Here is a 15732-nt window from a genome sequence, read left to right on the forward strand (position 1 = left end):
CATTTTGGGGGCCACCCGGTATATCATTATTTAATACGCCAAAACAGATACTGAACTGAGCTATATGCTCCCATTGTTAGATGTTTAAGTGGTATGAATGTTCTTGAGCCAAACTAGTCAATCAGGGGAACAAGTTAAGTCGATTTCAATTACACTAAACAAACAACTGGATGTCAATCAATGAGAAATCTTCACACCGTTCAAACTGTGATGTGGCATTTCCAGTATGTGTGTCATGCAGCAGGCAAAATTGCAGAAGACAGCATTGTAACAACCATTTGATATTTAAGTCCAGTCTGTTGTAAAGACACTTGCTTGTTTGAACTTGATTGTTAATGAAAGTCCTTCATGAATTGTAAAGAAAGACATCACAAATGAAAGACAAGCAGATTACACCAAATCAGATGTTGATTGTGTGAACTGGGCACAGGAAAAACATTATGTAATTTCAAGCCTAATTAGTAATTAGGGGCATTAATGATACATTTATTTGTAACAAATAACTGCAAATTAATTGATCTCATGCATTTTCTTTGCATAAATAACTGAAGAATATCAAAACTGTAATGGCATGTAAACAAGAAATGTTTTAGAAGGAAATGTTTTATTTAACGACACACTCATCACATTTTATTGACAGTTATATATTGCATCAGACATATGGTTAAAGACCACAGAGATATTAAAAAAGGAAACCCGCTGTTGCCACTTCATGGGCTACTCTTTTCGACTGGCAGTAAGGGATATTTTATATGCACCATCCCACAGACAGGATAGTACATACCATGGCCTTTGTTACACCAGTCATGGTGCACTGGCTGGAGCGAGAAATAGCCCAATGGGTCCACCGACGGGGATCGATCCTAGACCGACCGCGCATCAAGCGAACGCTTTACCACTGGCTATGTCCTGCCCCTTCACATGTAAACAGTTGCATTTCATTATTACTAGATACCCGTCTTATCATTTCAGTATTACTAGATACCCGTCTTATCATTTCAGTATTACTAGATAACCGTCTTATCATTTCAGTATTACTAGATACCCGTCTTATCATTTCAGTATTACTAGATACCCGTCTTATCATTTCAGTATTACTAGATACCCATCTTATCATTTCAGTATTACTAGATACCCGTCTTATCATTTTGTAACAAACCCTATAAAACTGATGAATACACAAACTCTGATGAATTGAATGGACAAGGCCATCTAAGACCAGTGAGTTGCACAAAGACAACCAGTTTGTTGGAAATATTGGCCTGACATAACATTACAGGGTATTTGACTCAACTGAACAGTACACTAAATATTTAACCCCCAAAAAAGTCTTCTATTAAATTAAATTATTTAGTCGTGATTGTTTTGTTTTTTATGGGTATGTGTATATAGTTGAAGGTATAAAACATATATTCATGGTGCAAAAGTTAATAGATAATTGTGGCGGGATGCTGCCTTTATGTAACTTTGAGATGGGATTTTTAATGGTTGAATGGAGAGGAGTAAGACCAATACACTGACTTTAGACCTTGCTGTGAATAGGGTGGGATTTAGCTCAGTCGGTTGAGTGCTTGCTTGAGGTGATTGCGTTGCAGGATCAAACCACCTCGGTAGATCCATTCAACTAAATAGATTTTTTTTCATTCAAACCAGTGGTCAATGGCAATGTAGCATGTTTTCTGTGATGACTACGAGTCATAATCACCAAATGTCTGACATCCAATAACCAATAAATTAATTAATCAATATGCTCTAGTGGTGTTGTTAAACAAAACAAACTTTAAACTTTGCTGTGAAAAACACTGAAGGGTGTAATTAATTTCTCCATCAACACCCTGGACAGGATGGCCACATAGATGAGGTTTATGCCCAATACAACATGGTGGAACTGGATTAAACACAAATATATACTATAAATAAATAAATAAATGCTAATAAAAAATGTGGTGATCTGTTAAATAGAAGTGAAATTCTACCATAGAACTCCAGACCAATTACATGTTGCAGTTGACAAACATTTGATCGCTAACAGCCAATGAATAGGCTGGGATGCCATTCAATACATACATAAACATTTGGGTTGTAATATTTAAAAAATTGAAAAACTGAATATTGAAAAAAATGTGTGTACTTCCCAGACTAGACAGAATATACCAAACACTAAACTGGTGTGCCCTAATGATCATCCAGTAATTATACCTTCGTTTATCCAACACTCAATAAGCTGATGCTGATGTCATTTAAACATTCATGAATTCATTCCAAACGGGTGCAATGTAACCCCCAGCAACATATTTTTACCTTGTAAGTAGATATTTTATAATGACTGTATATGAAATACAAAGCTGTTGATAAAACATTTAGCCTAGAATATAAACACTGGTGCGTCGTATGTCGGCTCAGATAACCGTTCTTATTTGACAAACTAACAATGTGGAAAAAATTGGCAATATGAAGAAAATTGATCACCGTGCTGCAAGCACACGAGTGGTCAAACTTTCTTTCATCAGCACACTTTATTGCCTTGATCTCAAACATCCAATATTCAATAATAGGCTTCCTTTGGATAACAAGTTTTTATAACACATCTAGATGATTTCACAGCCTCAATTGTGAGACAAAAATTAAACAAGTTAATAGACATAACGACTTTCAAATTTCACCCTTAATTGTTTCACTGTTTATACACAGCTGTACCATGCACAACAATGAGACACAAAACTGGACCAGTAATACTGTATGTATCCATTATAGAAAGTACAGCCATAAGGATGAATACACGTTCGAGTTTTTCTCTATTATTTACCGAAATTAATGCCAGCACTCTGATTATAACATTCACGTCACAGCATTACCATGCAGCACACAGTTGCTAGTGTTGCACTTTTATTTTTCTGATCAAGCCAATAAATGTTTAAGAGCAAATCCCCCGAGTTGCGTAGCGGTTTTGGAAGCAGCTGTGGTCTGGGAGATGGGGACGTCAATATATGTGAGGACACATGCTGTATTCCGCACGGCTAGCAGCGACACCAGCTGCCCCACTAGCTTACTACACCGTGCACCATCTTTGATCGGAGCTACTAGGATGTCACTTACAAGATGCTTACTTTCACACACCTTCGACTTCACACACTCAATACACTGATCTCGTCATAGGAGATAGGTGAGTTATGTTTCTTTGATTACAAGTGGCTTCTTTTTCAAACCTCTAGTTTCAAGAGTAAAATTAGTCTAGTTGTAATGTATTAATAGTTGTATTGGGAGATTATATCTTATTATATGATTTTTCTGATCAATTAACATTACCGGTTTAAGGAAAGTAAATGAATCTGGATGTATACAGGAGATATAAAACTGTTTTCCAATCTTTATCTTTTAAATCTAAAATTGTTACTACAAAAAAAAAGAGGAGGAAGTTAATTTAACGCTACATCAACACATTTGAAACTATGGTATTAAGTGTGTAAAGTTTTGTTATTGCGACACCTGGTTTAAATAATTGGAAAAGAAACCTGCTGCTTCCACATAAGCTACAAGTATATATTGCTATACTGATGAGTAGTGGTACAGTTTAACAACATCTCATCACATTTAGTACTACGATTACATGGTGTCGACAATGTGCTTATTTCAACACTTGGCATTCAAGATGAGAAACCAGCTGCCCCACATAAGGTACACCTACAAATTAGTAGTAACAGATTGTATATGCACTTCACATACAGGACAGTTCATAGCACATGCATGTGTTTAGATGGGACAGCCCTGTGGTCACAAAGGGCAGCTGATCCTATGACAGGGGAGGGATGTAGGCCAGTGGTAAAGCACTCGGCTGATGCCCAATCAATCTAGGATCGTTCCCTGTCGGTGGATCCCTCTGGTGTTACATAGGCCATGCTATGTTCTGTCCTCTCTGTGGGACAGTGCATATTAAAACCTTCCCTGCTGTTAATGAAAAAAGTGCATGTAGGCCATGGATTGGTGGAGTGGGTTTCCTCTCTCATTATCTCTCCAAAGCACTGCCGCTCAACTCTTTTCCACTCACTGTAATTGGATCTATTCAAATGCACAACTTTTTTTTTTTTTGATTGAGCTTTTTTACGTAACTGCTCTCCAGTGTGAATTTTAGAACGACATACATTTTATACAATATTTTGAAATACTACCAAAAAATATATACATTTGCATGAAGGTTGACTGTTAACAATTCATTACGAAAATCAAGCAATGCACCCCATCCTCAACCAAACGTTCTTCATATAACATGATACGTTTTAGTTTTTTTTTTGAGCTTGTCCCTATAATTATGAATTCTGTAGGATAAAACTGATGAAAGCTTCATGGTAAAATTGATCAGAAATGGCGACATGAGCAGCAAATTGTAGGTAGACTTTTGTTGACATTTGTTTATAACGAAGACGCACAAGTTTATTAAAAGTGTAATGTCTATTGCATTAGTAAACAATGTTATAAAGTCTGTAGGCGACTTATTCTATTTCTTCCCTGTATTATTCTGTTCAAAAGCCTAATGTATCGGGGTGTCAATTTCACGCCATGTTACACACTATAATAATCAACCCTTCCTGTCGTAGTAATTTCCCCATAAATATTAACATGCTGTTCTTATGACACCCGGGGAACTCAGACACACACTAGTACATGGTGCACAGTTTTATTTATTTATTTAATTATTACTTACTTATTCTATTTTCTTTTTCCCCTCCCCACAACTCATTTGCATTTTTTTTCCAACTTATAATCTATTTCTGGTTTTCTTAGCTAGTCCCCAAATCATAGAGAAACAGAACAAATATATTTAATTGTCAAATCACTATTGATGCGTGTGTAAAATAAAACTATTTTACTTATATAAATGTACATATCTTATAGAACTTCATTGGTTGGCCATAAAATGAAGTCTCCCCATCTTAACGAGGCCAGACTGTGCTGTAATTATTTACATTCAAAACAGATTCTAGATTAGGTCATGTTAACACACACACGCACACGCACACGCACACGCATACACACACACACACACACACACAGTGGCATCGGAAGGTGCCAAAAAGGTGGGGAGGGGGGTACACACACACACATATATATAAATTATACATATTTATAAATCATCGCTGCTGTTACTGGCTGACCTTGCCCCCCCACTTCCTACGCCAGTGACTCACAAACACACAGTCACACACCAACACCTGCATTCACACATCTACTCACTCACAACCACCACCACCCAACACACACTTACACATCTACACACACACACTAACACTAACACACACACGCACACACATACACACACACACGTGTGCACACACATGTATACATGTGCACATAAAGTAATCACAATAAACAATACATGTATACAGATAGATATTTGTTACACATACACATTGTACATGTATACAGATAAATTTGTCATTACACATACACATTGCATGCAGATAGATATTTGTCATTACACATACACATTGTACATGTATACAGATAGATATTTGTCATTACACATACACATTGTACATGTATACAGATAGATATTTGTCATTACACATACACATTGTACATGTATACAGATAGATATTTGTCATTACACATACACATTGTACATGTATACAGATAGATATTTGTCATTACACATATTTGTCATTACACATACACATTGTACATGTATACAGATAGATATATTGTCATACAGATATATTTGTCATTACACATACACATTGTACATGTATACAGATAGATATTTGTCATTACACATACACATTGTACATGTATACAGATAGATATTTGTCATTACACATACACATTGTACATGTATACAGATAGATATTTGTCATTTACATGTATACAGATAGATATTTGTCATTACACATACACATTGTACATGTATACAGATAGATATTTGTCATTACACATACACATTGTACATCACTTGCAAAAGCAGTCACAGTATACATGCACAAATTACAATTTGGTTTATTGGAAAAGTAAGAGAAAAAAATGAATATTCATAAAATAATTACTCTAAATTACATCCTGAACACTGTTTTGCCAATAAAGACATTAACTCACATTCCCTTTAGAAATGACATTCCCTTGAGCTACAAAATATAAATTAAACACCTGTTAGACATTTTCAAAGAGTACTGGCAATGTATTGCCAGTGCTGAACTCCGTTTATGAGTGACTCAGGCAGGTATATGTTCTACAGTTTACTTTAATTTACAAGACCGGATACCAAGACAGACATTTTAAATGCACTTCAGTATTACAGTATCAGTTGGCATGTCAAAACAAATGGATCAGTGTTTAACGACACCCCCCCCCCCCCCCATCCCCCCACCACCACCACCGCCACCCCCTTCCCCTGTTTGACTAATTTTCAGTTATTACTGATACTGGGACTAACAACATGTTACCCATACTTACAAACAAACCAGTGTATAGGTATCATAACCATATTTAACGAATAATACTTTTTATGCAAGAAAAAATAAATATGATAGCTGAATGGACCAAACTGAAAAAAGCATGCACCTTCAAGTTTTTAGTTAATACGCTACTAATTGCCAATAAATCAAACTGATAACATTTTGAATTTAATGAGTTTTTCCCAGTTGGTAGGAAAATTCCAATTTGCAAACATAAACCTTGCTACAGATGACAATCTGACAGATTAATTCATCGTTTCAAGCAACAGATTAATCTGCTCCAGTCTGAAAGATTGGGTCTATCAGTATTGCGTAAAAACGCGTCTCGACCACTATAAGACGGAGGCCATACAACACAGAGAAGAAGCCTACATAAAGAGACACCCATTGTATCATACGTGCACATGTAGCAACATGCATGACTGACTGGTGAGACAACACAACATGACAAGTAAAGCAATATTCAGCATATATTATGCAATGTTTGTATGGAATTAGAATATGCATAATGCCTTTATTTGACATCAGCTGCCCCTTAAGGACTTTGATGGGCACACACTATTGAACGAACTGTCCCCAATTGTCTATATTAAGGGTTATCAACCAAATACAGGTCTGGAAATAGGGGCCTGTAACAAGTGAAAGTCAGTCCATTTATTAGACCTAGCAGGTGAAATGGAAATTCACCTGCTAAAATTACAAAAATCGCAGGTGATTTTTCATTTAGCTGGTGATTCTGTTATATTTTAATTTTATAATGTTCTGAAATACATCTCAGAGGTCCTAATGTTCCACACATTGCCCCAAACCCTCCACTCACCCCATGCTGTCTTATTTCCAGCAGGTCATATTTGTTTTATTAGCAGGTTATATTTCTTTTTACCTGCTATTTTAAAAAAAATAACAGCAGGCCAAATTTTACTTCCAATTTCAAGCCCTGAAATAGGCGATTTTATTCTTGGACACTTCTAATTCCACCCATCCCACTGTAATGCTCCACGATACTTAACAGGTATACTTTCTACATTTAAAATTATGTTAGAGTTTGATGATGATAATAATCATGATGTGTACAGCTTATCAAGTGTATTGTAATACTGAAGTACATGTGGTTGAGTGTGTTCTGTATTAACATGTGACAACACAAACACATTTTAACTGGAGTCTAACCCAAACTAGACCCAGGATTCATGATGCTGTAAGCCCAGGTGGATTACTAGTTGAGTGTGTTCTGTATTTACATGTGACAACACAAACACATTTTAACTGGAGTCTAACCCAAACTAGACCCAGGATTCATGATGCTGTAAGCCCAGGTGGATTACTAGTTGATTGTGTTCTGTATTTACATGTGACAACACAAACACATTTTAACTGCAGTCTAACCCAAACTAAACTCAGGATTCATGATGCTGTAAGCCCAGGTGGATTACTAGTTGAGTGTGTTCTGTATTAACATGTGACAACACAAACACATTTTAACTGCAGTCTAACCCAAACTAAACTCAGGATTCATGATGCTGTAAGCCCGGGTGGATTACTAGAGTGTGTTCTGTATTTACATGTGACAACACAAACACATTTTAACTGGAGTCTAACCCAAACTAGACCCAGGATTCATGTTGCTGTAAGCCCGGGTGGATTACTAGTTGAGTGTGTTCTGTATTAACATGTGACAACACAAACACATTTTAACGGGAGTCTAACCCAAACTAGACCCAGGATTCATGATGCTGTAAGCCCGGGTGGATTACTAGTTGAGTGTGTTCTGTATTAACATGTGACAACAAAAACACATTTTAACTGGAGTCTAACCCAAACTAAACTCAGGATTCATGATGCTGTAAGCCCAGGTGGATTACTAGAGTGTGTTCTGTATTAACATGTGACAACACAAACACATTTTAACTGGAGTCTAACCCAAACTAAACCCAGGATTCATGATGCTGTAAGCCCAGGTGGATTACTAGAGTGTGTTCTGTATTTACATGTGACAACACAAACACATTTTAACTGCAGTCTAACCCAAACTAGACCCAGGATTCATGATGCTGTAAGCCCGGGTGGATTACTAGTTGAGTGTGTTCTGTATTTACATGTGACAACACAAACACATTTTAACTGGAGTCTAACCCAAACTAGACCCAGGATTCATGATGCTGTAAGCCCGGGTGGATTACTAGTTGAGTGTGTTCTGTATTAACATGTGACAACACACACACATTTTAACTGCAGTCTAACCCAAACTAGACCCAGGATTCATGATGCTGTAAGCCCGGGTGGATTACTAGTTGAGTGTGTTCTGTATTAACATGTGACAACACAAACACATTTTAACTGCAGTCTAACCCAAACTAGACCCAGGATTCATGATGCTGTAAGCCCGGGTGGATTACTAGTTGAGTGTGTTCTGTATTAACATGTGACAACACAAACACATTTTAACTGCAGTCTAACCCAAACTAGACCCAGGATTCATGATGCTGTATGCCCAGGTGGATTACTAGTTGAGTGTGTTCTGCATTAACATGTGACAACACAAACACATTTTAACTCGAGTCTAACCCAAACTAGACCCAGGATTCATGATGCTGTAAGCCCGGGTGGATTACTAGAGTGTGTTCTGTATTTACATGTGACAACACAAACACATTTTAACTGGAGTCTAACCCAAACTAGACCCAGGATTCATGATGCTGTAAGCCCGGGTGGATTACTAGTTGAGTGTGTCTGAAGAAAAAACAAACAAATTTCACCTAAATTGTACTAGTAATTGATTATTCAACAGTCAGTACCCAGAGACCAGACAGAACTGCACTTACAACTGCTTTACACTTGGCTGTTCCATCAGTTGCTTTCATCCATATATCAAAAAGGAGATTTAACATAGATGTAATTTGATTGTAATTTGTTAAAACAATTATTTACACCAAGATCTTTTTACAAAAAATGTTATGTGAATTGGTATGGTTTTTAAACTTAATAATATGTTGGGTTTTTTAATGAGATTTAACATCATTCACCATAGAATTACATGTCAGTTCATTGGTTCCCTTTTGATGTAACAAACTTCACGGTGTGTTCAACCCAACAGGGACAGTTTTATGGGTGTTCAACCCAACAGGGACAGTTTTATGGGTGTTCAACCCAACAGGGACAGTTTTATGGGTGTTCAACCCAACAGGGACAGTTTTATGGGTGTTCAACCCAACAGGGACAGTTTTATGGGTGTTCAACCCAACAGGGACAGTTTTATGGCTGTTCAACCCAACAGGGACAGTTTTATGGCTGTTCAACCCAACAGGGACAGTTTTATGGGTATTTAATCCAACAGGGACAGTTTTATGGCTGTTCAACCTAACAGGGACAGTTTTATGGCTGTTTAATCCAACAGCTCACAGGGACAGTTTTATTCGGTGTTCAACCTAACAGGGACAGTTTCATGGGTGTTAAACCCAACAGGGACAGTTTTATGGGTGTTTAATCCAACAGCTCACAGGGACAGTTTTATGGCTGTTCAACCCAACAGGGACAGTTTTATGGGTGTTTAATCCAACAGCTCACAGGGACAGTTTTATGGGTGTTCAACCTAACAGGGACAGTTTCATGGCTGTTCAACCCAACAGGGACAGATTTATGGGTGTTTAATCCAACAGCTCACAGGGACAGTTGTATGGGTGTTCAACCCAACAGGGACAGTTTTATGGGTGTTTAATCCAACAGCTCACAGGGACAGTTTCATGGGTGTTAAACCCAACAGGGACAGTTTTATGGCTGTTTAATCCAACAGCTCACAAGGACAGTTTCATGAGTGTTCAACCCAACAGGGACAGTTTTATGGGTGTTTAATCCAACAGCTCACAGGGACAGTTTTATGGGTGTTTAATCCAACAGCTCACAGGGACAGTTTTATGGGTGTTTAATCCAACAGCTCACAGGGACAGTTTCATGGGTGTTAAACCCAACAGGGACAGTTTTATGGCTGTTTAATCCAACAGCTCACAGGGACAGTTTCATGGGTGTTCAACCCAACAGGGACAGTTTTATGGGTGTTTAATCCAACAGCTCACAGGGACAGTTTTATGGGTGTTTAATCCAACAGCTCACAGGGACAGTTTTATGGGTGTTTAATCCAACAGCTCACAGGGACAGTTTTATGGGTGTTTAATCCAACAGCTCACAGGGACAGTTTTATGATTGTTTAATCCAACAGCTCACAGGGACAGTTTTATGGGTGTGTAATCCAACAGCTCACAGGGACAGTTTTATGGGTGTTTAATCCAACAGCTCACAGGGACAGTTTTATGGGTGTTTAATCCAACAGCTCACAGGGACAGTTTTATGGGTGTTTAATCCAACAGCTCACAGGGACAGTTTTATGGGTGTTTAATCCAACAGCTCACAGGGACAGTTTTATGGGTGTTCAACCCATGGGATTGTCCCTGTGAGGTTTGATTAAAATGTATACCACTGGTATGTGTCACCGATGTACTGTACATCTTGCAAAGGTCCTAATTACACACTGAATGGTAGAAATTGCTAGGAAGATGTACTAGGTGCCAGATAAGCAAAATCCATACCACTTGGCTATCTGCATCTATTCTACACAACTGTTACATAAAGCTAATAACAATTACCGGAAAAGTGCATCACTTTGGGGTGAAGCTACATGCTGATCTTAAAACTGGCTCCATTTGTCTGTCAATCTGTTTGTTCATCTGACACACTTGAACTTGATAGAATTTGCTGTTCTATTAAATTTTGCAAGACATATTTGTTAGTATACATCTATGTATACAACTCATGGTTATTATGTACAAATGTAACACACTGTAGCACTTAACAGAACAATCACTTTTCAGTTCTAATATATACTCTTCAAAAAAGTAGGGGAACCTGAAATATTAATGTTAATATCAACTATTAGACCGAACATACGTTTTGGCCACAGACATCCTAGTAAAGAACGTTCAGGTCTGTTTATCAACGCACCGAAAAACATTCCATAGTTTGCACGTACATCACGCAGCTGCCCTGTACACGTGCGTGGGGTGTTATTCTCGATTTTGACAATTTCCAGGAAGATCAATTAATCACTGTGGAATATTATTTATGTCAATCTTTTCATTCTGTTGATCATACAGTTGTTATTGTTTTGTTTTTGGTTATTTTTATTGGCGGTATCACCCACTACTGATAAAAAACGTCAACTTTCAAATTTCATTTCTGACCCCAATTGTTCTTCAAGATCTTTGGTGGTCATAAAACCTACTGTAATACTGAACTACTGGTTATAATGTTTGCTCAATTAATTCACTATTAACTCAGCTAATATACCTTACAATTTTGGCAACTGTAAATTCTTATTGGAGTTCCTCTACTTTTTTTGAAGAGTATATAAAACTTTATTAAAAAGAGTGAAACAATGTTTTATATGACTAACCTACTGTCAAATTTTGTCTTATGACAGCTTTATGCATTATATTGTACTGTAAGCATAAAGCTGTCATATGTGCATATCCCTCCTCTATTCAGAGTTGAAAATCTATACTATCTATACAGCAACATTGCCAACAAGCACAACTGGCAAAACCCTAGGGCCGAATTTACAAAACCTGTTTTTCTTAAATGAGATGTATAAGCAATGTAAGACATAAACTGGCTTTATAAATTTGCCTATTCTCTAACCACAGTTACCTACAGTCAAGCATTATAATTAGATCACTACCAGCCTTGGAGGTGTCGTGGTTAAGCTATCGGACATAAGGCTGCTAGGTACTGGGTTCACAGCCCGGTACTGGCTCACACCAAGAGCGAGTTTTAATGACTCGATGGATAGGTGTAAGACCACTACACCCTCTTCTCTCTCACTAACCCACTGTCCTGGACAGACAGCCCAGATAACTGATGTGTGTGCTCAGGACAGCGAACTTAAACCTCAATTGGATATAAGCACAAAAATAAGTTGAAATGAATTTTTTTTTAGGTCAATGTGATCTACTTGTTCAAATTTTGCATACCTTAAGTATGAAAACCTCAATTAAACAATACTGTCTCAATTCATATTCTAATTATACATCAAACGTATGTAAGAAATAAAACATTATCCTCTAATTGTCTGGTGTAGTTTGATCCTTAATTGGTTTGATAAATGTTTTAAAAAACCCCAAAAAGGCATATCCTAATCCAACACATTGTGCATGCACTGAAAGAATTACAAATGGCTGCAGTATTCACTTTTTTAAGGCCAATACTAGAATCATTAATATTTTTTATTAAAAGAAGAATTTTAAATTTTCTTTTGGTTTTATTATCTTCGATCTAGCGTGTTTTCATTACAATATATTATAGATTTTATTACACATCTGGTCTGCTTTTGTGGGATTATTTTGAGAATATCTGAAGCCATACTGAATTACAGTGGTACAGCTTTACACTTGAAACTGATATCGCAGATGACATTTGAAACTGCAGACACCAGAGAAACATCTTTATCTTTATTGAAAAGTTACTCAAATAGAAAAATTTGAATAAAAAAAAACAAGTTACCGAGTATTGGTGAAGCCAAAAATAATGGATGATTTCCATATGTGTTAATTATAAGCACATATGAAATTCATGTCAAATGGAACAAAATTTCATTCTATTATTTAATATAAAAAATGGGAAACTGAATTCTGCAAATGCTGCTGTCTCCTTCTGCAGTCCTCATGAACTATCATTGTACTGAGCAGTCTTTACCTGAAGAATGACTAAAATATTAATACACTATATAAAAAAACAGCCAAAAAAGAGATGCAAAAAGGCTTTATGCATGAGCATGCCATTCTACTTAGTTCATTCACCACAAAAATTTGGCTGATATTTGAGGTAGTAGGTGATAATTTTTTTTAGAAAGAAACCAGGAAAGAAGGAAATATTTAGACAGTTACATGCAGACAGAGTGTGCATGGAGTAAAGCGGAATTAGAAGCACGGTACAGTTGGAAACATGCAGTAACCCTGTGAAGTTTACTGCCAAATCGTCTAGCTGAGACAGGCCAACTTTTCAACATCTACTGTAAGTTTGTTGGCTGGCATGCCAGCGTCTGCTACTGGCATTTGTCTACTACTGGCTGGTTAGCAGGGTTAAGTGGGGCCACAGCAAACCAAGTGTATCCAACATAGTTCACATCTGTCTTCTCAATGGAGGAAGGCATTTCTCTAGAGTTCTTTCAATCACACTGGGCCGTGCTTTTATCAAAGTAGGACTCTGTAGTTTCAATGGTTTTGTGTAAAGTTTGTTACATGGCTCCAGCCGATACCGCGGTGACACACAGAATTATCCGGAAAGGTGAAAATAACAAGCAGCTTCATCAAGGTAGGAATGTGGTGCTGTATGTATGTGTAACTTGTGCGATCAGTAACAGATGTTTTGTAATTTTGTGATACAGTGTTAGTGGCATCATTGGGTTTCAGCCGAGGTGCGATACACATTGTTTTTCTACCTCATCAGAAAGGTGTCAGTAAGGTAGGAAATTCAGTCATAACCTAATAACTCACTACAAACAATTGTATATTGATCTCTAAATAGCTACAAACTTTCATAACAGAACTTGACTAACGTGAAAGGATTGTGATTTAATCAGAAGTATTTACCGGTACTTGAGATATGGAAACTATTAAAATCTGGCTGTGCTTATTAATTTGTGACTGAATTTACAAAGCCTGTTTATAACTTACTCGTGCGTAACTACATACATTTACATGCTTAAACACCTGCGTTTAAGGAAAAACAGGCTTCGTAAATTCTGTCTGTTATATTTGGTACATCAGTATTTATTAGTGCAATAATAGGTAGCAAGGAAATAAGTGACATAGATGAAAGTGGTCGTCATTTCAAAATTATATATATATTTGTTTTCTAGACTTGTTTTTTTTATAAAAACGTGGAAAGTGACAAATATCACACACTTCAAAATATATAGGTGAAAATCACTCCTCTAAATAATCAGTGTTAGAGGAGAAACACCCCTAAACAGGATTAAATGATAACATTTATAACCTACAAATGTAATTTCTTCATTTCATTTAATTCCAAAACTACATGTAATTAAAATTAATCAATTCCTTCAGATAAAAGAATGGACTACACAAGTAAAAATTCCAGAACTAGTTTGTTGCAGTTAAATCATATGTATATTATGTCAAGTTCTGAATTTGTTCATCAATCTAGGTTATTTTTAATCATCCACAGACTATTCTATAAAAATTCAAATTGTGGTTATTAGCAACATAAGGTTGTTTATTAACATAAGGTGTAAAGTGTTTTGCACCCCTCAGATTGAATTTTAATTTACATCTATGGGGTTGCAGTGGTGCAATGTGCACTCATATCCCTAAACAATGTCTGTAGTTCTGTGTACAGTATATTGTCAGGAAATCAAACATGGTTTTTTTTAAAAGACATTATGAAATTTTCATGACAATATGTTGCTTTGGATGAATCAAATTGTTTGGAATGGACGTTGATAACACGTTACTGGCAATGATAGTTTGATGAATCAAATTGTTTGGAATGGACGTTGATAAAACGTTACTCGCAATGATAGTTTGATGAATCAAATTGTTTGGAATGGACGTTGATAAAACATTACTCGCAATGATAGTTTGATGAATCAAATTGTTTGGAATGGACGTTGATAACACGTTACTTGCAATGATAGTTTGATGAATCAAATTGTTTGGAATGGACGTTGATAACACGTTACTCGCAATGATAGTTTGATGAATCAAATTGTTTGGAATGGACGTTGATAACACGTTACTCGCAATGATAGTTTGATGAATCAAATTGTTTGGAATGGACGTTGATAACACGTTACTCGCAATGAGTGTTTGATGAATCAAATTGTTTGGAATGGACGTTGATAACACGTTACTCGCAATGATAGTTTGATGAATCAAATTGTTTGGAATGGACGTTGATAACACGTTACTCGCAATGATAGTTTGATGAATCAAATTGTTTGGAATGGACGTTGATAACACGTTACTTGCAATGATAGTGTGACAACAAGCTGATTATTAAATTAAATTAAATTAATATATAGTAATCAAATCTTCATTCCATTGCTAGTAATAATATATAGTGCAAGGTTTTCTGCACACAATAATTAAGACTGATTTGTTCAGCTATAAGATAGCTTAAGTGACGATTGTTTAACTTTTGTTCCACACAACACTGATTTGATAATATTAGATTCATACAGTGAAAACTGTCTAAACTGGACCCTGGACAAACCAGAATC

General features: G+C 36.5%; 2 protein-coding genes across 2 annotated transcripts in view; one reads left to right on the forward strand and one right to left on the reverse strand.

The window, feature by feature from the left end:
* LOC121368272 (protein MTO1 homolog, mitochondrial-like) overlaps positions 1 to 15732 on the reverse strand; it is a 201890-nt gene that overhangs the window by 47949 nt on the left and 138209 nt on the right. The gene's annotated exons all lie outside the window — the stretch shown is intronic.
* LOC121368273 (alpha-1A adrenergic receptor-like) overlaps positions 2960 to 15732 on the forward strand; it is a 63780-nt gene continuing 51007 nt past the window's right edge. Inside the window, exon 1 of the mRNA XM_041492930.1 lies at positions 2960 to 3163. The gene's annotated coding sequence lies outside the window, so the exon portion shown is untranslated. The remainder of the gene's footprint in view (positions 3164 to 15732) is intronic.

This window comes from Gigantopelta aegis, chromosome 3 (assembly GCF_016097555.1).
Source record: "Gigantopelta aegis isolate Gae_Host chromosome 3, Gae_host_genome, whole genome shotgun sequence".
Lineage (NCBI taxonomy): Eukaryota > Metazoa > Mollusca > Gastropoda > Neomphalida > Peltospiridae > Gigantopelta > Gigantopelta aegis.